The sequence below is a fragment of the Ammospiza nelsoni genome, chromosome 1, assembly GCF_027579445.1.
Source record: "Ammospiza nelsoni isolate bAmmNel1 chromosome 1, bAmmNel1.pri, whole genome shotgun sequence".
NCBI classification, from domain to species: domain Eukaryota; kingdom Metazoa; phylum Chordata; class Aves; order Passeriformes; family Passerellidae; genus Ammospiza; species Ammospiza nelsoni.
The window spans coordinates 72,222,511-72,243,844 of NC_080633.1; the positions used below are offsets into that span (position 1 = coordinate 72,222,511).

General features: G+C 41.4%; 1 protein-coding gene across 1 annotated transcript in view; it reads right to left on the reverse strand.

Moving 5' to 3' along the window:
- Nucleotides 1-14,237, reverse strand: part of CDH20 (cadherin 20) — a 117,190-nt gene extending 102,953 nt beyond the window's left edge. Inside the window, exon 1 of the mRNA XM_059467913.1 lies at nucleotides 14,036-14,237. The gene's annotated coding sequence lies outside the window, so the exon portion shown is untranslated. The remainder of the gene's footprint in view (nucleotides 1-14,035) is intronic.
- Nucleotides 14,238-21,334: the final 7,097 nt, after the last annotated feature.

Genomic DNA, 21,334 nt, shown 5'->3' on the forward strand with positions numbered 1-21,334 from the left:
TGATATTCTTGATCCACTCATCTCTATCTGACTATGGACCCCTCTCCCCAGACAGAATTAGAACCCCACCAGACATGAGAATCTCATGGTGTGGCTGTTCCCAAGAGACTTCACACCAATGCAATGTCTCATCCCAATTACAAAATGTAAATGTCAGACAGATTTTCCTGTGGAGCATTTTACTAAAGGGTCTATTTTCACTATGAACATTTTTAAATTTAATGAACAACAGATACAACAGAACAATAGATACAATACTTAATTGGATACTTCAGTGATCAAACCTAGTTGTTATTTTACAACTTGCTTTTTTGAATCCTTTGGATGTGGCTATCAAGGCAGAATATCAGGTAAGAAGACTAGTATTCAACTTAGAATCTCAGTGTAATTTGTAAATAAGAAAGGACTTTGAAAAGATTTGAGATGAATCTTTCTTTGCAGCCTCAAGTTTTAAAAGTATATAAAAGTTTTATAAGCAACTCTTTTTATAATTCTTTTCATGGCAATACTGATTTAAAAAATTATTTTACAACTAGAAATCAAGAAGCACACTGGAATACTTTTCTATAAAACTCTCATTAAGGTAGAGACCTCATTGGGAATCTGTGCAAGGTCTATCATGATGTATAGAATTAACAAGCCAGAGGTTGATTGGGTCATTTTTGTAACAGAACAGTAACAATAAATTCATTAAAAAAATAATCAGAGACAATCAAACAATCTAAAATCAGTTGCTTGCTACAAAGAGAACTCAGACCCTGTTTGAGTGAAATGTATTCTCATTGCACCACCATAACCCCATTGAAACCAGTCAGCTTGCATTATGGTATTAAAGAGCGGAGCAACAGAGACATGCCATGCTGTAAAAGTTCTTTACATCTTTCTTTGAAATAATGACATGGGTCATTGTTCCAGACACCAGTCTGTCCTTACACAGTAAATCCTGAGTCTTTAAGATAGATGGGTTGTTATTAGAACTAAAACATAGCCTATGGGGAAAGATCTTTCCCGACTTAAATCACATTGTTTTCATTGCTGTACTGGTGTAAATGGTATTTTTATGTATGTTTCCAGAAGAGAACTCAACTGCAATATTTCTTTTCTGCTGCTGACATATTAACATTAAAAAAGCAGTATTTTACAAAAGTCATATAAACACAGTGCTTCCAACACAATCAATTTTGTTGAAATTATTTTACACCATCCTTCATCCTTGAAATTATATCCCTTCCTATGTGGATGGTTTGAAAACTTAAAAAATTCTGAACTTACTTGAAGTAAGACTCAGCAGTACATTAACTGGTAAAAATCAAAGTACTTCTTTTTCTCCCCAAGCCCAGAAGAATTAATTTTGTTGCCACTAAAGAAGAACGGGCACCCAACTTTTGAACAGAAACTGACCTAATATTTTTGAAAACCCTGCATGCAATTAGCTTCTTGTAAGAGCCATCTTTCAAGCAGTCTTTTTCTGCCTCTGAACTCCAAAAGCTGCTCATGAGATCCGGCAAAATTAGGATATTAATAGAGAACCATTTATCAAGTTTGATGGGTTTGTTAGAGGCACACTTGTCTAGTTAACCAACACCGTCAGGGTATCTTTTAAAGCAGACAATACTGTTAAGGGCCTACTTATTATTTCTACTCCCCGTTTCTCACAACAGTGTCTGTCCAGCATTGGAAGCAAGGCTGCCCCTCAGACAGCAGACGGTCCCCCCAGAAAGGGACCCTCCTTGGCTATGGGGTGGTCTGGCGGCCTTGTCCCAAGATGTGGTGATGTCCAAAGGGACTCTGGTACACTGGGGGGAAACACCTGCACCTCTCAGTGCTGTGGGCATGTGGGACATGGTGAGTGTCCAAAGCAAAGAGGGCTGCTGCCCTCCTGATCCCAGGGACTGCAGCTCATTTCCCAGAAACTTTGGCCTAGGCTGAAAAGAGGATAATGGCTGGTGAAATGGGATGGCAAATTCATGGTACTGGATTGGGAACCAGGGGCTGACTCCAATGTTTGGTTTTTCTCTTGTATTTTCCCTTGATGGCCCACACTGTTCTCCGGGCTTGTTTTACATTCACTCTGCCTTGTGTTCAACAGCATTTTGGTTTTAAGATATATTCTCTTCAAGCAAAAAAAGCATTTTTTTTCCCCCCACCAGAAACATATGAACTTCAACCTTTTCCAGAAAAAGATTTCTCAGATCAGGGCTCCTTCTTGGCACTTTGGGACACAAATCACAATCTTGACCTGTTCATTACTTAGTGTGATTGCTCTGACAGGTCTTTTGTCTGAGCTTTTCCTAAAGGCTTTGGTTTCTCTCTAAAACATGATGATTTTGAAATCTAAGCTTTGACAAAACAGAACTGTGATCTCCCAGCTCTGGTATTTGGACTGCAAGCACTATGCCCTATGCGTTTGTACTGTAGGGAATCTGCATATTACCTAACACCTGCAGGCACCTCTAAACCACAAATTATAACTAATAATACAAGTTTTACCTTTGTCTGGTGATTCAGTCTCAGAAACCTAAATCTGATGTATTTCTTCAAGCACTCAGATCACTCTGTGGACAAAAGCTAAAAAAATGCTGTTGTATCAGCAGATACAAAGCTAAACTCAAATATTGCTCTTATCTAGGCAAATAATCCCATCAGATTATTAACCATTGGCCTTGGCAGTAGAGCATCCAATGGTGGTAGAAGTTGTGCTAAGGCTGGACACTTACCCTACCCCTTCTTTTTCACCCAGACTCACTTGGCTGTGCTGGCAGCACTCATTTACTGGCACCAGTACTGCACAAGTTTCAGATAAAGGAGCACCATTTTATGCAGTCCTAATCCTTAAACATTTATTGTCACATCTGTGACTTTTTCTGGTTCCAGGGTTTTATATAAGACAGGAACATTGAGGTTATCTGATCAACTTATGTTGACAATACCCCACACATGGCAGAGGACAAGAGGATAAAACACTGTAAACATTGTGAATGGTGTGCCTTCCCCCTTTCCCTTTTTATTTCCTCTTAACATTACTGGAGAAGAATGTACTGCAAAGTCATAAATAAAGTATACTTGTCAGAAGCTATGATCTTAAAATATTCTAAGGGTTTGTTTGTGTTCTCTCCATAAATTGTTTATTGGTCAATATGGACAGAATTTGCAAATGCATCCTCCTTTGCAGTTCACTGATATTGTCTCCATTCTAAATACTTTCATCTAGTATTAAGCTTCCAAAAAACTCCCACTTTCTACTCTTTTTTTCATTGGTGAGAAATTTTCTAATGCTGAACATTCAATTATGCAGCGTTACTTTACCCTGTGTTTCTTATCCTTAAGGACATGGTGAGCATTAAAGGACTGTATGATTTTTAAAGTTACTATCAGAGGCAGGGTTATGTAGTTGGCTTGATGCTTTTTGAGTCATCTCAATCTACACAGTAAAGCAAATAAAAAGAAAAATCTCTGTAGAAAATAAGTTTCTAATTTATATTTTTATTTCCCTGTGTCATGTTAATGACACAGTAACAGGTCAACACTGTGAAATGTGACTCTGGTGAGCAAATTATTATGAAAAGAAGTTTATCAAGGCAGTGATTTCAGTGTCTGAATAGCCCATGAGGATACAGAACAGGAAAGATCTCTTTAGTCAAAGACACAAACCTTTAATACAGAAACTAGACATTCTTCTAACTCTTCTGGAGCCCTGCAAAGCAAAGTGGTCTTCCAATAAAATAATCATCCTGCATAGGGTGATATTGTAAATCAGGAGTTAAGTGGTTCAGTCCCCTCTAGATAGTTTCTAAGAGGCAAAAAACCCTGACCAGTTGACTTAAAAATGCTTTTAAATGCATGTAGTTGTTGATAGATTGGCTATTAACAGCTAGTAAGTCAAATCTGTTATGACATTTGGTAATTACCTCTTCAATAAATAACTTGATAAGTTCCCAGAGAAAAGAAGGCAATTTATCTCAGAATAAAAACAGTTTTGGTCCACCAACTCTATGAGGACATTTTGATAGGTAACTGTAACTACATGGGGAATTTGGATGCTCAGTGATCATTAAAAATAATGGGAACTTAAGTGTCCAGATCCTACAGCAGTTTCAATACTCCTATCCATGCTCTCCTGGGACAAATACTTTTTGCCCACTGCTAAGGTATTAACACTTAAACACTCAGGAAAGAAAGAGAACAAACTGCATAAAACCCCAGTGTCAAATGGCTATCTATGAGCATTTTACTGATCTTTTACTAAATTGGCACAATGAAGAGGAAACCGGAACACCTTATAATTTATTTTTGATATGGTAACTCTTGATGTTTCAACAAAACAAGGACTTCACAGCCAAAGGGTACATTGGCAACAGGATTAAAGTGGCAACAGATTTTAATGGGAATGGATTTTTTGAGGCTAGGAACTTGTAGTAAAAAATTAACACCTACCTGCCACACAACCATATATGTTTGTTCTGCATAAACACCTGTACAGCCCAGTAGGGGATTACAGAGGTAATGCAGTGGAGCTCTTTCTCCCAAGGGTGAGAAACAAATGAGGTGGAGATAGCAAACAGCAGCAGGGAAAAGTTATTAGCTATACTTGGTATCACTGTTGTTAGCCATGGCTGATTCATTCCCTCACTAACAGTCGCCTATTTAGCAGGCTGTAATACAAATGAGTCTTTAATGTGAGCCCCTTCTCTTGCACAGAGCAGCAGGACAGCAAATGAGGGCACTTGAGGAGCTACACAGGCCAAGCAGGCAAGGCAGAGTGAAGGAAAACAGACAGGCAGAGACTGACAGCTCAGTGTAGAGCGGCTCTCTTTTCTTTCTCTCCTTTGCTTCCATTATTGCTTCTACACATTTGAACCCAGCAGCCAGCTCCTTTGTCCTCCACTTCATGCTGAGATGTACCCTGGGCAGGAGACAGCAGGAGCCCACCTGGAAGAAAGCATCCTCAACCACAGTATATTTAACACAGTGCCTTTAGTGGCACCACTGAGCTCACCCTCATGAGGATTTGCCTTTCCCAAGTCTACGCTACACAAAAAAAAAGGTTTAGCCATGGTCCAGACCAACATTTTTATACAATGGTTGCATTTTGTATATAGCCCTAATACCTACAACACATTGCTGACTGATGCCTTTCTCTTGGTGTATTGGTGAGCTGCAATCTGAAACTACATGCAAATCTAGGAATATTATTTTTTTAACAACTCCCTCAATATTCTTTACTCACCCTGGAGACTTCTTGTGGGATCCAGATGCTGTCATTCCAATCTTTATCTGTTACCACAAACTCTTCTGCTTTCTGCCATGCTCATTTACCACCCTGTGGAATAGTTATTTGTCTTCTTTTTGTATTAGTCTCTTTCCAAACCAGAGCCAAATTCTATACTTGCAACTGATCAGATCTGTCCTTTTTTGTCTCTGTTATTCTATGAAGACATTTGTCATTTCTTTCTGTCTGCCTCACTATACAAATCCTGTTTTCTTGCCCTCCTGCAGCTTCTTTCTCTGTTCAGTCTCCTCAAGGTTTTGTTGCTATTATCATCATTTTGTCTCAGCATGCTCTCTGTCCTCTTGAAGGCTGGTTTGACAGATCCTCTCCTGTCATCTGCTTGAAGGCTGACTTCAGCTCTTCCTTGCAGCACTGTGCCTATGCGCCTCCTCTGCTACAAGTGTTTGATGTGGAGCTTCTTCTACCAGAACTGCTCCTCGTGGCCCTTCCTCCTGAGGAGCGTCTCCTAGACAGAAAGTGAGCAGGGCTGTGGGCCACAGAGCTGGTCTGATAATGTCAATAGCTGACTGCTGCCTTTCCAACAGGCCTGGCAGCCCTTCCCCTTGTCATTGTCAAGGATGTGCACTAGTCATTTGACAGGATCTCCTCTGGCTGTTCATGGGTGCCTAGAAAAGATGGCGTTTAACCTTGCTATTAGAATAAATTCACCAACTTGTGCTCACTCCTCATGCATTCTTTGCATTGAGACTGTCCATTTCCATACCCCTTCCTGATGGAGACAGAGCAGCAGCTCCTCTCAGGAGGTATGGTAGCTGTTTGCTGCATGCAGCCCTCCTTTGACATTGAAAGAAACTGAGTGTCCAATTAAAACACACAGGAATCACTGATACACAGTATTCCCATACTTCCCTTTCTGGGAAAGCATTTTTCTGTCCTTCATAGGTCCTTCACAAGGCCTGCAGATTTCCTTTATATTTCTCCACTCTCTTCCTTAAAAACACATTTTTGCTCTGAAGCCTTAATATATTACATCTGCAGGTCAAGTAATACATAATATTTACTTTAATGGTTGATGTCCTCCAGATTATGCATGGATTGGAGAATGCTTGGGGCAAAACTTCAAATTTTATTTCAAGGGAAATGCTTCTTTTCATTAAGGAAGCTCCCCTTTCCAGAAGTCAGACTTCTAGATCAGAGAGAGAGTCACCATAACTTCACCTCTTAAAACCTGTCTCTCCTCTTCAAAAGTATTTCAAAATTAAAAAAACGGACTAATTTCAGCAATGGGCTAAGCACATAGAAGGTACTCCATAATCTAGTGAAGTACCTACATTATTCTTAAGAGATTTGCCAGCTAGTGATCTACTACTGCTATTTTAATTTATGTTACATCGTGATTGCAATTCTAAATTAAACTCATACAGGCAAGAAAATTTATAGTTAAGCCTTTCCGTCAATCCTTAACTTTCTTCACAGTAACAAAGTGACATATTGCAGGGCTCTCGACTGTGTCTCACAATACCTAGGCATGTGCAAAGGTTAATTACTGTATTGGATTTGAGTGACAAGGCTTTGCTAGTGGGGGGGCCTACAGGGGTGTTTATGTGAGAGGTGCCAGAAGCTTCCCCCATGTCCATTACAGCCAATGTCCACTGGCTCCAGGATGGACCCACTGCTGGCCGAGGCTGAGCCCATCAGCAACGGTGGAACCACCCATGGGATAACTTACTTAAGAAGGGGAGAAAAATCCCTTGTGCAAGAACAGCCAGAGAGGAGAGTGAGAACGTGTGAGAAAAATAGCTCTGCAGACACCAAGGTCTGTGAAGAAGGAAGAGAAGGAGATGCTCCAGGCACTGGAACATAGATTCCTCTGCAGCCCCTGGTGAAGACCACGGTGAGGCAGCTGTGACCCTGCAGCCCCTGGAGGACCCAAAATCAAGGCAAATGGATGCCCAAATGTGGCTGTGACCCCCATGGGAAGCCCTTGCTGTAGCAGGCTCCTGGCAGGACCCATGAATGTGTGTGGAGAGTCCATGGTGAAGGTAGCCTACGTTGCTGGGACTTGTGATCGATCCTGCAGGGCACCCATGCTGGAGCACTTCATGAAGAACTGCAGCCCATGGGAAGGCCCCACATTGGAGGATTTTGTGGAGAACTGAGTCCTGTGGGAGGGACTCCATGCTGGAGCAGGGGAAAAGTGCTAGGAGTCCTTCCCATGAGGGAGGAGAAGCAATGACAATGAATGATAAACTGACTGCAGCCCCAATTCCCTGTTCCACAGGGAGGCAGAGAAATTTGGAATGAAGTAGAGTCTGGGGAGAAGAGCTGAGTAATAAATTAAATTGATTTCCCCAAGTTGAGTCAGTTTTGCTGGTAACAGTAGTTGGTGAGGGATATCCCCTGTCCTCAACTTGACCTGTATTCTCCTTGTATTTTGTCTCACCCTGTTCAGCTGGGGGAAGGGAAAGAGTGGCTTTGGTGGGCACTGGGGTCAACACACTCCAATTACACAGACTCATTTTTTACCTTTGATTTGCTGAAAGGAATCATGTAGAAGAACTCAGCCCTGGTGTGCTCTCTTTCTGAAAACTCTTAGCACCTCTTGGGCTATGCTGTTGGTTGCTGCAAAGCTCAACAGGGCAAGTCCTACCCCTTTCAGTGAGTACTTGTTCCATTCGGTATCTGCACAGAAGCAGGAAGGGCATCAAATCTTCTGAAAAAAGTAAAATAATTTACAAAAAGGCCTTACTGAGAAACAAATCCGCATGTTTTCCCCAGGGGCTCCGTGGCAGCCCTAGCCAGCACTATTTCTTCCCTCTTTGGTGAGGACATGAATTAATGGCATGGGCGCAAAAAAACATCCCAATGCTCTCACTGTCAGAAAAAACAGAAGATATTGAAAAGAAGAAAACCAAGAGGGAAATTCAGAAGGCAGCCCTATTACCCAATTACCTCTGTGTTTCACTGGTTCCAGCTTAAGCTTGGACTGGTTGTGGTTTGGGGTATCAACCCCTGAATGCTCAGGGGTTGTTGAAGTGCCATTACAAAAATTGTCACAGACAAACATATTTAACATACAGAATGCATTTAGTAGTGTACCTTGAATTTATTTCTTAGCATATGAATTATACTTGTGTTTTTCAAAGCAAAACAAGTAGTTTGAAAATTGGAACTGAATGTGGCTGCATGAAATGCTCCTTTCATCCATTCATTCTGTAAACGAGGACCCGAGTCAACTCCTTCACAACAGTTACAGTTTCTCAAGTCTGCAAACACTTTTCAAATGTGGGCTCTATCTTTTGGAATGCCATCAAGACATGCTTGCTAGTGTTGTAGCTGGTGAATTTTAAGTGTTTAGCTTTCAGATGAAATGTATGTAACTATGTTAAAAATTCCTCTGAAAAAAGTAGGTCTTATACATGCGTTGCTGTCAGCTTTCACAGTTCTATCCTTTTTTTAATTACCCAAGGCATTCTGATTACAGAGCTACAAAGTAATCTATTTAAAGCTGGGTTTTACAGTGATCTAATGGGCACAAAAACCATACAGAATTAGAAAACATTTACTTCTCTTCCCCTTCCTCTTATATTGCCAAATATGTTTAAATCAAACTTGTTTTAAAAACAAATATTCCCAGGGTAAGGACTTTCATATCAACTTCTGGTTGTTTCTGTTGAATTAGAAACCTCTGGCAATTTTTTTCCTACTGAAATGTAAATGATGACATATCGTTAACTAGCAGCATTATACCACTAAAATACTAGGATGTGTCTTGCTTGCCTCAAACTTCCCTCTCCTTAAGTGCAATGCCTTAGAGGCAGCAGTGTTTAAATGGTACAAAGTACTCTACTAGCACCAGCCTGAATCTTTATTTAGGAGAACAAGCTTCACATTCTTCCCTGCTAACACAGTATATGGAAATGTTCGGCTCCTCCATAAAGCACACTCATACACGATTACTGTCTAGCCCAAGGTACAGCACTGACATGACAGATTCATGTTCCCAGCTGTGACATAAGGGCTCTTTGACAATGCCACAGTGAAAGCCCTATTAAGAAAACATGTGCCGGACCGTGCATCTGATGCAGTTAAACGCTATAAAAGATTTTCCAGGTGTTAATGAGTTGCACGAGCAGAATGAAAATGAGGGGGATCCATGTGCTTGGAAATTCTCAAGGAGCAGGACTCAGGCTCTCAGAGAGACGGACAAACAGCGCTTTATAAGCACCACTGGCCACGCTCTGCACCTGACCATACGAGGTGATGAGCGACCCCGACTATTCACTGGGGGAACTGTTCATTGACGATCCTTTGCATGGGAAAAGACAGAATTTCATGTCTTCCTGCAGTTTACTACATCCTTTTTACTTTGCTCTATTTGGGAAAAAGCACTAGTTATTTTCCCCCTTTTAAGCTTTTTTTTTTCCCTAAAAAGAAGGAAAACATTATGCCTGTTGCTTCTTGTTTTTAGTTTTATGAGGAATTCAGCTTGACCCAGTATAGATAAGAAATTGTCATTTAGTTCATGTCAAAATATCACTGCTTAGAGTTTATGTTTTAAAGGACAGACAGACAGTTCTGTTGAACACTTTGAAAAAGCAGTGGTTGAAATTTTTCAAGGCAATGATGAGAGCTAATATTGATTCCCTTAAGATATGTATAAAATCCTATGTATGGGTTGCCCTGACAATTTCAACCACTGATACTTCAGAGTATGTGCATATGTTATTTTGTACAACAGTTACCTACAGGAGAAATGCTTATTCATATAATCTGTTGACTTGATAAAAGATTATTTCATTTCTTTAGCATGTGTGAATTTTCTGGTTACTCTACTGGAGGAGGTAAGTTTTGTTTTATTTATATGTGACAGGTACAGTGAGGGAAGGCTGCAATGCAGACTGTTTCATGCTGTTGTGACCACAATCACAGCCTTAAGCCTGGCATACAACTGTAGCTAAGGAAAAAAAAAAGATAATTTTGTCGCCATGCTAATTTCAGCCTGATTTTCTGAAAAGGGGTAGCTCCCAGTAATTATCACAACCAATGGAATGTCTCTTCTCAGAAGTTAATTTAGAGCCACCCATTTTATTTCCCACAGAAAAGTCAGTACTATTTTATCTCTCATTTCCAATCTAATATCCCAAGTTGTCTACCCACTCTTCCCCCGCCCCAACAGAGTTACTTAAATTAACTTGGAGCACTAAATTTTCTTAAAGGCATAAGAAGACTAGGTGGAGAGAATAAGCAAACCATTGTTATAACACATTGACACAGATTCTTGAAATTGATGTCTTAAGGGTTAAATTCCTCTGGCTTGCCAGGTGTTCTGTGCAAATGCTGCATTCATACAATGTAGTATCTGACCATTTAACCATATGTCAAACAATCTTTGCTATGACAACCAGATGTAGACATTGCCATGGAATGAAATTATCATTTTATTAATTACCCTTTAATTAGTTGATACAGGAGAGAACACGCAGTAATTTAGTCATAATTGGCCTGACTGAGACTCAATACTTAAAGGGATGGAATCTGTTTGCGAGACTACTTGTTATGAATAACAATTATGTCTGTGACAATGCAATTTTATTATGAAGACGTAATATGCATTTCAAACAGTACAAATTGGTATTAAGGATAGGTATAAGATAGTATCCAGGATTCTAGCTACAATTTGATGGAAAATATTTTCCTTGAATAAAAGTGTGTAATCCTCTGTGTATTTTGCTACACATTGTAACAATGCAAGAAAGACCCCTTACCAAACTCCCTGTGATGACTTAAGTGTGTTTTCAATGCATTTTATTATAGAAATGAGGAACCACTTGCACTTCAGGCTCTTTGCAAAATCTTTTTAGCAGTCTTCAAATTATTCTAGACTTTAATATGATATTTTTGCAAGGGGTGCACCATGCAAATTTTTTGAAACACTCTTTGACAAAACATTGTAATGCTCAGAAACTTGAGCAGAGTCTCTTATGTGATCACATGTCACTATACCTTTTGGATTTTTGTAAGAAGTGGAACATCCCTAGATTTCTCAGACTACATAGATGCAAAAAAGTTGGCAGCACCCCTCTCTACACTGTAGCAATAGGTAAATGTCTTGAAGACATTCTTTCAACACAGTTAAATCAGGAATACTCTTCACAGACTGAGTATTGAGCATCACTGTAGTAGGACAGAGCACATTCAACAGCTTAATAAAAATGCTTGTGAAGTGGATCTTAACATTGGCCCTTACATACCCAATTGTTAAGAGATGTTTTTGCCATTCTGGAGCCATCATTCTGTCGTTGCTCTTCTAAACTCTATGACCTGAGAGAAGACTGCAGTGTTTTATATTAGTTTTGTACTTTTAGATGGACAACATGCCTCAGGTTTTTGCCTCTTGTCTTTCGACAAAAATCTCAGAAAGTGCAGGTCAAAACCTTCAGCAAACGCAGCTCCAACAAAATATAACCAACTGCTTTACTTTCAGAGCTGAAAGAAAGCTGTCTCCTTCTGTTTTTTCTCATTGTAGGTAGCTCTTATTTTTTTTGCATGTGCAGTGACAGAAATGAGACTTAACTGAATTACTTTTAAAACCTTGCCCAATTACAACATGGTTATTTATTTATTTATGATGGATGTGCAGGCTATATAGATGTCTCCAAGCCAAATAAGTCTTTCATGTAAATGTTGTAAGGTCAAGGAAATTATACGAATGATAAGTCTGTTTCCTTTTAGAAATCCTTCTACCTTGCTTAAATGACTATGGGCTGCTTTCAAAATTGGTTTTTCCTTTTCTTTTTAAACACAACATCCTTCCATCCTTTCTGATGGTTAATTCACTATTATGCTTCTTTAACACAAATGTGTATATAAATATATATGGAAAAACATGCTATATAGGAAAGCAAAACACCTTTTTGCCTAGGGTGCCACCTTCCAGTTAATATCAGTAAGTCATATTCTGTTGCTTATAAGTGAATCTTGCTCAACAACTTATCACCACCTCCAATACAAACACTCACAGGTTGTATCTTCCTGCTGTGTCACAGGGAATAGCTAACACAGTGTAACAAGAGATCATTTCATTAGATTACCATGAAAGAATCACTGCTGCGAGGAACTTGAGCTGAACAGGGACACAATCACAGTGTTAAAACCTCGAAACAGTTTACCATTAAAGCCTTGTGTGACTGCTTGAGAAATGTCTTAGAGCAGCAGAAAAGCTGGCACCATTAGCTTTCATCCCTGCTGAGTTGGCAATAAAGTGCACACATAAGTAAAATGCATTAATTGGTATTAGTCAATCTAGTTAAAATGTTCATTCTCCAGGCATCTTCAGATTTCATTTCCATAAAATAGGATTTCTTTAAGTCTCATAATTTGATTTTGTCCAGCCCAAAATGATACTGACACAGTGGCAGCAAAAGCACAATTACACCCCAGCTTTATAAAGGTGCTCTCTATCTAAATAGACTGGGACCCACGTGCTCCCAGTCTCTCTCTCTCTCTCTCTCTCTCTCTCTCTCTCTCTCTCTCTCTCACACACACACACACACACACACACAGAGAAAAAAAGCATCCCACAGGAAAAAAAAAAACAACTGTGGAAGAGGAAAAAGTGATGCATTTTCCTATCATTTTCCTAATGCTATTTTTCCTCCATTTCCCCTGTATCTTTCCTACTGTGCACTACTGATTACTGCACTTTTAAGATCAGAATGAACAATTAACTGCCTAATTATTCCAGTCACACCAAGCCACAATGAAATCTTTATTCAGTGTTTACAGCAATCTTTGGCAGAGACTGTCTTGCTGTTTTTAAACCAAGAAGAACTGCTCCCTTTGGCTCCCTTCAGCATCAGCTGCCTGGGTTTCAGAGCTGGATGCCAATAATCAGCCTCCTTTTTCTCTTCCAAAGTGGCTATTTTTTTTTAAGGGTGAAAAGACCTATTCTCATCAACTCCCCATATATTCTGCCTGATTTATGTCCCAGCCACTGGGTCTCTTCCTTCCGTATCTTTTGCCATTTGTGTCCCCCGCAGCCCCTCCGGCGGCGCCCGCCGAGCCCCGGGACACCCCGGACACCCCCAGAGCCGCCGGGCACCGCGGACAGGGGGGCGCCTCTTCCGCGGGAGCCCCGAAGAGGGGGCGGGAGGCGGGATGAGGGGGGATAATTCCCATCTCCGGCTGCACAGCATCCACACGCATCCACACACGCACACCTTCTCCCACAGTTTTTTCTCGCTCTGCCGAAATCTCGGAGGAGGCTCCCCGCCCCGGGAAAGTTGGAGGGAGCCGCTCCACGCCCCGGGCGGCTCTTTCTGCCCGCTGTCCGTCTCTCCGAGCTGCTCCCCGCTCCCGATGCTCCGAGCCCCGCTCCGCCCTGCGCTGCCCGGCTCTGCCCGCTCCCGCCGCCGCGCCAGGGCACCTGCGGAGCGGGGCAAGCTTGTCCCAGCCAAACTCCAGAGCGACCCGGGCTGGGCTCGCTCCGTTCCCCACTGCCGCCTCCTCGCCCTCTGGCTGCGGCTGGACAGCCAGGGGGTCGGGGAAAGAAGGAAAAAAAAATAACAAAACAGGAGGAACAACTAAGATGAAAAGAATACTAAAATCCTAAGGAGAAAAGAAAGAAAAAGTAAAGGAGAAGGGAGAAAGGAAAAAAAAAAAAAGAAAAAAGGAAAGGGGAAAAATAAGAAAGAAATAAAGGGAACAAAAATAAAGAAAATGAGAAAAGGAAAAGGAGAGGGAGAAAGAGGGGGAAAAGGAAAAAAGCAGAAGAAAAAGTCCGCGAAGGAGAGGTCGGGTTACCTTGCAGTGTGGAGGAGCTCCCGACTCCCTTCCCGGCGACGGGACTTCCCTGCTCGGCCGGGCGCGCCCCTCACATCCCGCGCCCCGCTCCCGCCGCGGAGGGAGCAGCCGCTCGCTGCTGTCCCCGGTGCCGAGAGCCGCTCGGGCTGGGGGGGCTGCGCGGCCGCGGGCGGAGGCGGAGGAGGAGGAGAACGAGGAGGAGGAGGAGGAGGAGGAAGGAGCCCCGCAGCCTCCCCGCTCCGCAGAGCTGCCCGCGGGCAGTGGCCGCCGCTGGCCCCGGCTCGGCTGCCCGTGGGTGTCGCGGCGGGTCCGACGCTGCCGCGGGGACCTGCGGGAGGCGACTGGTGCCGGAGCTGCGCCCTCCTGCGCCGCCCCCCGCCCTCCTTCCCGGGAAACCCCCGCCCCAGCTGCGGCCCCCGGGCTCCGCGCAGCCCCCGGCTATGGGAGAGAACGCCGGGTGTCCCCTCCGCAGGGCTGGCTACATCTCGGGAGGATGCCAAAAATGCACCACATTGGCTGCTGAGGTAGACCAAAAGTCACACCGGAGAGGGGAAGCGGTCCTTTATTTAACTAAAAGGGTACGGAGATGAAAGCTGAATTTCTTTGGAAGGCTCGATTTTAGTTAATAAACACGCTGAGACTAATGTCAGAGCCACTTTTATGAGGGCAAACAGTAGAGTTTCCTGGAGGGTTTGTGTAAGACTTTGGAAAAACAACCAAATAATAAAGGGGTTTTAAGTCCACCTTTAAAGATCATTTTAGTGTTCATAAAAGCTGCCAGGCTTGCTGAAATACTCCCCATCCACAGAGCAACCACTGCAAAAGCAGGGGCAGGACAAGGCATCCTTTCTGCCAACTAATTTGTCTCGATCTTGACCTGAAGCAGCCAGGAGGGCAGGTATACCTTATCCACCATTCCTGTGCTAGCCTTCATCTTTCTGCACAGAATGGGAAGGCAGCAAACTTGCACCAACTTTGATGATGTGTATGTATGAAAAAGAGAGGGAAACTTGTCCATTTGGGTATGAGGAGGTTATTACCTCTCTAATAGCTCCCTGTAGCAATAACTCCTTGTTGCTGCCAGCACACAGCCCATTCCCTGTCTCAGTTAAATTGGTAAATCTCAAGCAACTCCACTAAGGAGAGCTGTGCCCCATCAGTCTGTGGCCAAGCCGGTGAGTGGCAGTAGGAGACTCTAAATCTCATTATCGATTACCTGGGACACTGCCAGTCCCTCAACAATTAGATCTTGAGATGAGGATTCAGATTATACAGTCAAGATTTGTTTTGGGTGGGTTTTTTTGTTTTCTTTTTTTCTCTCCAGATTTGCACTAATGATTATTTGCAGAACCAAGGTCTCACTGGCTAGTTTTCTGGCCCTGCATTTTTCATATTGATCGTAACATAGTCATTTCAGCATTACAGAAGAAAAAATGGCAGTCAGATCTCTGGAGAGAAGTTGCTGGAAGTTTGAATGCTGGCAAAGTGCCCAAAACAAATGATGAATTACAGCTATGATAAATGAATACTTAGGTGTGTTGGGAATCCATACAATGTTCTCCCAGTTTCCTTTATTTAATGTTCATCTTTGAGCTCATCCTCAGGCTGAGGGAATATTTTTAATGCAGCAGTTGGAGGAGGCAGGAATGGCCTTTGTCAGCATTACTGGTCAGCCACAGAGTCTCGACACACTTCTGACAAAAATAAGGCAAAAAAGACCACTTTTCCCTAGTACTAGGACAGAATACTTGTAATAACATCTGGAAAAGTATGAGAACCCCATTACTACTTTGAGTATAATTGCAAGAGCAATGACCTCTTGCTAGAACTGACCTGGTTACTGAATCAATGCACTTACTTCTTGTATTTGCACACATCCCCATTCCTCTGCTTCAACATACTTGGAATAAGTCTGACTGCAATCTTAAAGGCTAATAGATGCCACTTGAAAAGTTTGCATTTCAGTCTGTTTCCATTCATAGTCTGTGAGTTTTTCTTCCCTGAGCTGGACTGCAGTAAGGGGAAAAAGTCAGAATAAAATACATGTGACAGCTTTAACAGAATGGCGACTCTAATGGATGTCCTTAGATTATTGCATGTACTGCAGTTCCATGAAAATAAAATGCAGTACTGTCTATTGTTTAAGTTTATAATTTAGGGTTAATATATAGTACATAAGGCAGCACTCCTATGTGACACAGAAAACACAGGAGAATTCTATGATACACAGAGTAAGCACTAGAACAAATCCATGCATTTAATAAATAAACTTCTCAGTTTCACACACACAGCCAAATGGGTTATCCAAACATTGTGTTTACTAAAGCAGATGTGGCTGTGCACTTTAAATTCTGTCTCATGTGTTGTCTTCTTTCACAGGGACATGATTCAGTAACGTGCCTTTGACTTATCTTTTCTGAGACCTGTGCTACACAGTAAAATAGGAGCAACTTACATTTTCACTGTCTTATGCTCCCCTCCCAGTACACAGCTGAATCATGCAATCTGAAGAGTGCTTTCCTGTGCCTCTGAAACTGGAGTTGAGAGTTTGTGGCAAAGAATATGTTCATCAACTCACCTGTCGCGGCATCTCATGTTTTCAACCACCAGGCTTTTTCAGGGAAAATGAGAGAAGGTTTCAAACATTCACATGTGAAATGCACGTGCAGAACGGGTGGATGAAGAAGTGTCTCACCTCCTTCCCCAAAAACATGAAATACAATTACAATTTTAAATGAAAAAAAAAAGGAATCGAACTATTAAACCTTACATGAACAATAAAAATCAATTGTTGAATCTAGACCATTTATTAAGCACAGTTGTGATTAAGTGTCCTTACATGAAAGAAGTGAATCTTTCATCTCCAATACTCCCTGCCACCATTCTATACATAATTCTAAAGCCATACAGAATAAAAAAAAAATACCAGAAAATGCAGCATGCTGAGTTGTTTTAAAATTTAGAGGCTTTCTGAGAGATGAAAGAAGCATTTTGCTATCACTGTTTGAACAAGAAAATTTTGTATGCTGCAAGGTATTTACACTGTTCTCCTACAAGGAAGACTTTGAAGATGAAGCATTATATATGGATATTGCTTATGTGTTCATATAGCTTTCTGTCAAGCAGGACTGAAACAAGACATGAGTTGCAACTTACCTAAATGACAGAGGTGAAGGAGCAAGAGAGGAGAAAGCAGGAAAGCAACTATTTTCCACTTTATTGTCATTGCATGTCATACAACAGCTTTTATGTTTCTCTCTTCTGCCTCACTTTATCCAGCTTGGTTCATTATTCTTCTGACAAGAAAAGAGGGTTTGGATTTTGCAGGTGTGGACTGTGTGTGGTGTCACTTTAGAGGTGGCTAACAAGAAACACTCTTTACAAATACTGGAACGGTATATTTGCACCAAGAGATGTCAGAGAAACTGATATGATGGAATTTTTGTAGCACTTCTGTGACTTTTTAGAATAGTGGGTGTTTATTTCACCATTGATTTGCTTTTGTAGTTGATCACGACCTAAACTGTAATGGTTTGTATTGTGCAATAAATCACAACTTTTTAAAATACAACAATTGTTAAGGGCACTATAGAATCTATTTGAGAAGGCAAAAAGAGTGAATATTAACTAAAAAAAATTCCATATGCCAAACAATAAAATGAATCCACAACCCAAAAGCAGTAAGTTTCCAAAGCAATAAAACAATATTGCACATTGCTGAAGAAGTGACATAGCAAGACAATGCATCTATAACAAGAATGGTGAAAGGAATATGTGCGGTCATAAAGTCACATTCATCTCTGTAAAATGTTACTAAACCAGTAATAGGAATAGCTTTCAAGTTGTCATGTCCACAGGGAAGAATATCAGCTGTACTTGCAGCCAAGAAAGGCCAAGCTGTTACGTGCTACAATGGTGAAACTCCTGACTGCTGTACAGTCTGTTCAAAAAGCATGTATGCACACAAAATCCAGTGGAGAAATTAATAAGACTTCAGTACAGGACACAAAGACACTATATGGCTGAACCTGTTGTGCCACATGTGTACAGATGTACCCCAGAACCTCTCATCCAGCAGGCTCCAAGACATGACTTTCCCCATTACAGGCTGTTCTTTTGGCCTTCACTCTCCTTTTCTTCCAAGGAATCAGTGATGTGTCTCTCAGGCCTCACCTCCCCTTGGGAGTAAGGCCTGATTTTATTTCTTCTCAAGGGGTTATCTGAGCTTACCACTGTCAAAAAATCTTTGTAATGTTTTCCTCCCTCAGAAAAGAGGGATCTCCTCCCTCTTTGCTCTGCCTTTTTTTTTTTTTTTTGTTTTGCCTTACTCAGTCACTTAATATAGTGGTTTATCTCCTCTGTTGCTTATGTAGGGTGGGGAAGACAAATATGACACAGCTTTCTTCTTAGTCACCTTTTCTTCTATATCAATTAAAGAAAACCTTATTTAAGCATATATTTAAATCTGGTAGCCATCTGGAAATACAGCCTTGATTTGGGCTATCTCCTGCTCTTTAAACTAAAGTCTTTGTCTCTGCCACCTTTCCTTAAACTTAATTATCAGTTTATCATATTAGTCTTGTTTTAGTCTATTGTTTATTGGAAGGTCTGTAGGATTCAGCTTCTCCTTTCTCAATGGCTGTTCATAAGTAAGAGATTAAATTAGAATATGGATGTCTATTTCTGCTAAAAAGACCATGAGCCTGGTTTGCTCCATCAGTGTCTTCAGCAAAGTAATTTGTGGTCTGGAGTCACTGAGGAAAATACTCTTTTTTTCTTCTGCTGAGAGAGGCATTAGCTTTTCCTTCACACAAGTCTTTAAAACTCCACAGCAGTGGCAGGGAATCCCAAGAGTAGGAGTCAGCTTTACAGCTCTGGTCTTTATTAATATAGTTTGAAACCTGATTTGTTTCAAGACAGCAGCAAGAAAGTTTACTGAGTCCTATTCACATCTCAAAATGTCACCTCAGATGGAGGGCACCAGGGGACTTGCATGGCTGAAAGCCTCAGAGGGAGCTGCCAAGGAACTGCCATGTCATCTTGGCCTCAGCCTGGCCTCTCCCTGACTGTACCCATTTCATTTTGCTTATTTTTATCAGGGCATGTGGAATTTCCAAGTGAAAACAAAGGAAAAATACACACAACTGTATTATTACAACTCTACCTACTCTTAACAATTTTTCTCCCACAATGTTTCTAATGGAGTGCTGATGAGCAGATTTTTTGCTCTTCCAGGCATTTACTAAACCAATTCTGAATATCTCTAACTGCACCACTTAGGTAAAAGAAGTGAATTATTTGTTGTGGTCCCTGTACCACAGGATATGAAGTGTGTACTATGGACAAATCACAGGTAGGATGCTGGTTGGTAAACAAGCAATTGTCAAATTGCCTTTGTCTGCAGACAACTACAGACAACTGTAGGTAATCAAGGATTGTCTTCTTGCCATGCATGATGACAGGGGCTAATAGAAAAGAAATAAAGTGAAGAAGGAAAAACACTTCAGATGTCTCTATATGAATAGAAAAAGGAACAGGCTTCTATTGTCAGAACTTAAGTCAGTGACGTCTGTGCTTGGGCTGCTTTTCCTGCTTGCACTGAATGTGACAATACAAAATGCAGCATAACTCTGATTGCCCAGCACTGTTCATGTTCTCTCTATGGGCACTGAGCAGGGATTTTTCTTTGAATATATCATTTACAGCTTGCTACAGCAATTCTGCAAAGTCAATACATATACTTAGCACAAAGCAGAGAATGAAGGGCATTATGGAGAAGGAGAGAAAGATACTACATTGACAGAGAAAGATGAATTCCACTGCACAAGCACATTACAGGTTCCATTCAGAGGAATAAAATTACTCTTTTTTTCAAACAGAAAGTATTTTTCAAAATACATTTAATATGGTTATATTTAAAAAGATCTTGTGTGCAGCTTATATGTCACTACTGACAAACTCTCTGGCACTGAATTATCATATGATTATCTATTGTGCAAAGAAGATCTATTTATTGATTCAAGTCAGATGTACTTGTGAGGCAAGGTTTGTAGACACAAGTAATATTTTTTATTAGACCAACTGATTAGAATGAAAAGATGAATCAGAAACACAAGAGTAAAAGCAGAGTAAAGAAGAGTCTGGTTTTTTTTCCCCTAGGTGCTCAAACTGGCTACATAAAAGATGTTATTTCTCTGGGCAAACTTAGCTGCTGTTACAATCTTAGATCACCATGACTGTTACAATGCTGTTGCTTATGTAATTATAAAATACCTGTCTGAGAACCTGGTTCCTCCTCTGCATAATTAATAGCATCTGACTTGTTTTCACTACTGTATTGGGAATATATTTAAACAAAATCTTCTCCTCAACACCTGAAACAATCAAATTGGAGCCCACAAGTGTTGAGGAAGGGTATGGAAAGCAATTTTCAGCCACAGGGTGGCTGTGCTAGAAGTCTGCTAGAAAGCAGACAACCCTTGGGCCTGCAGAAGGTGCTGCATTGAGCTTCAGAAATGCACCACAGCTAATCAGTTTTCTCTGGAAAGGGAACAGAGCATGGGAGATTGCCGGGGGACAAAAATGGGTGTGCTGGGCGTCTTTGCAGAAATGCCTCTGGGTATTTTGAAGAACAGTCCCTGACCTCCTGCAAGCAGTGTGGTGGGAAAAATGCCGAGCTGTCAACTATGTCAATTAAGAGAAGTTTTAGTCTCATCTCACCCCTTCACAATGGCCACTGACAGGTGAAAATTGAACACATCCCTAACTCTAGAGGAGAGGAATCTATTCCAGAGTGTGCTGCAGGCATGATCTAGACAAATTGCACCTATATTTTATTTGAACCCATCACAATACAACATAACAAGGCTTTTCAATTACCTCAACAAGCTCCCAATACAACTTTATCATTTCAATTTTTCATCAGTTTTCTCCAGCTCGGCATTTCTTCTATATATCACCGTAAATCTCATCAGTTCCAGCCCAGTTTAGGCTAATAAATTTCAGTTACCAGCTCAAGTCTAATGAAAAGGGGAAGTTTCCAGTGAAGAAAGACGAAGGCAGGGGTGGCTGCCTCGGGGTTTGAGCTCACGCCTCTGGGCAGGGCAGTGGATGTGTTCATCCATCCCCATCACCCCAGGGATGGTCAGGGCACAGGGAGAGGCAGAATGTTGCAGTCAGCAGAGCTTCAGGGTTGGGCTATCCCCAGGAACAGACCTGTTTGTCCCCCTAAAACCAAATTTAGGCAACGGTTTGAAACACACCGTGCCAGAGCACGGTCTTAGCTGGCACATGTAGAGC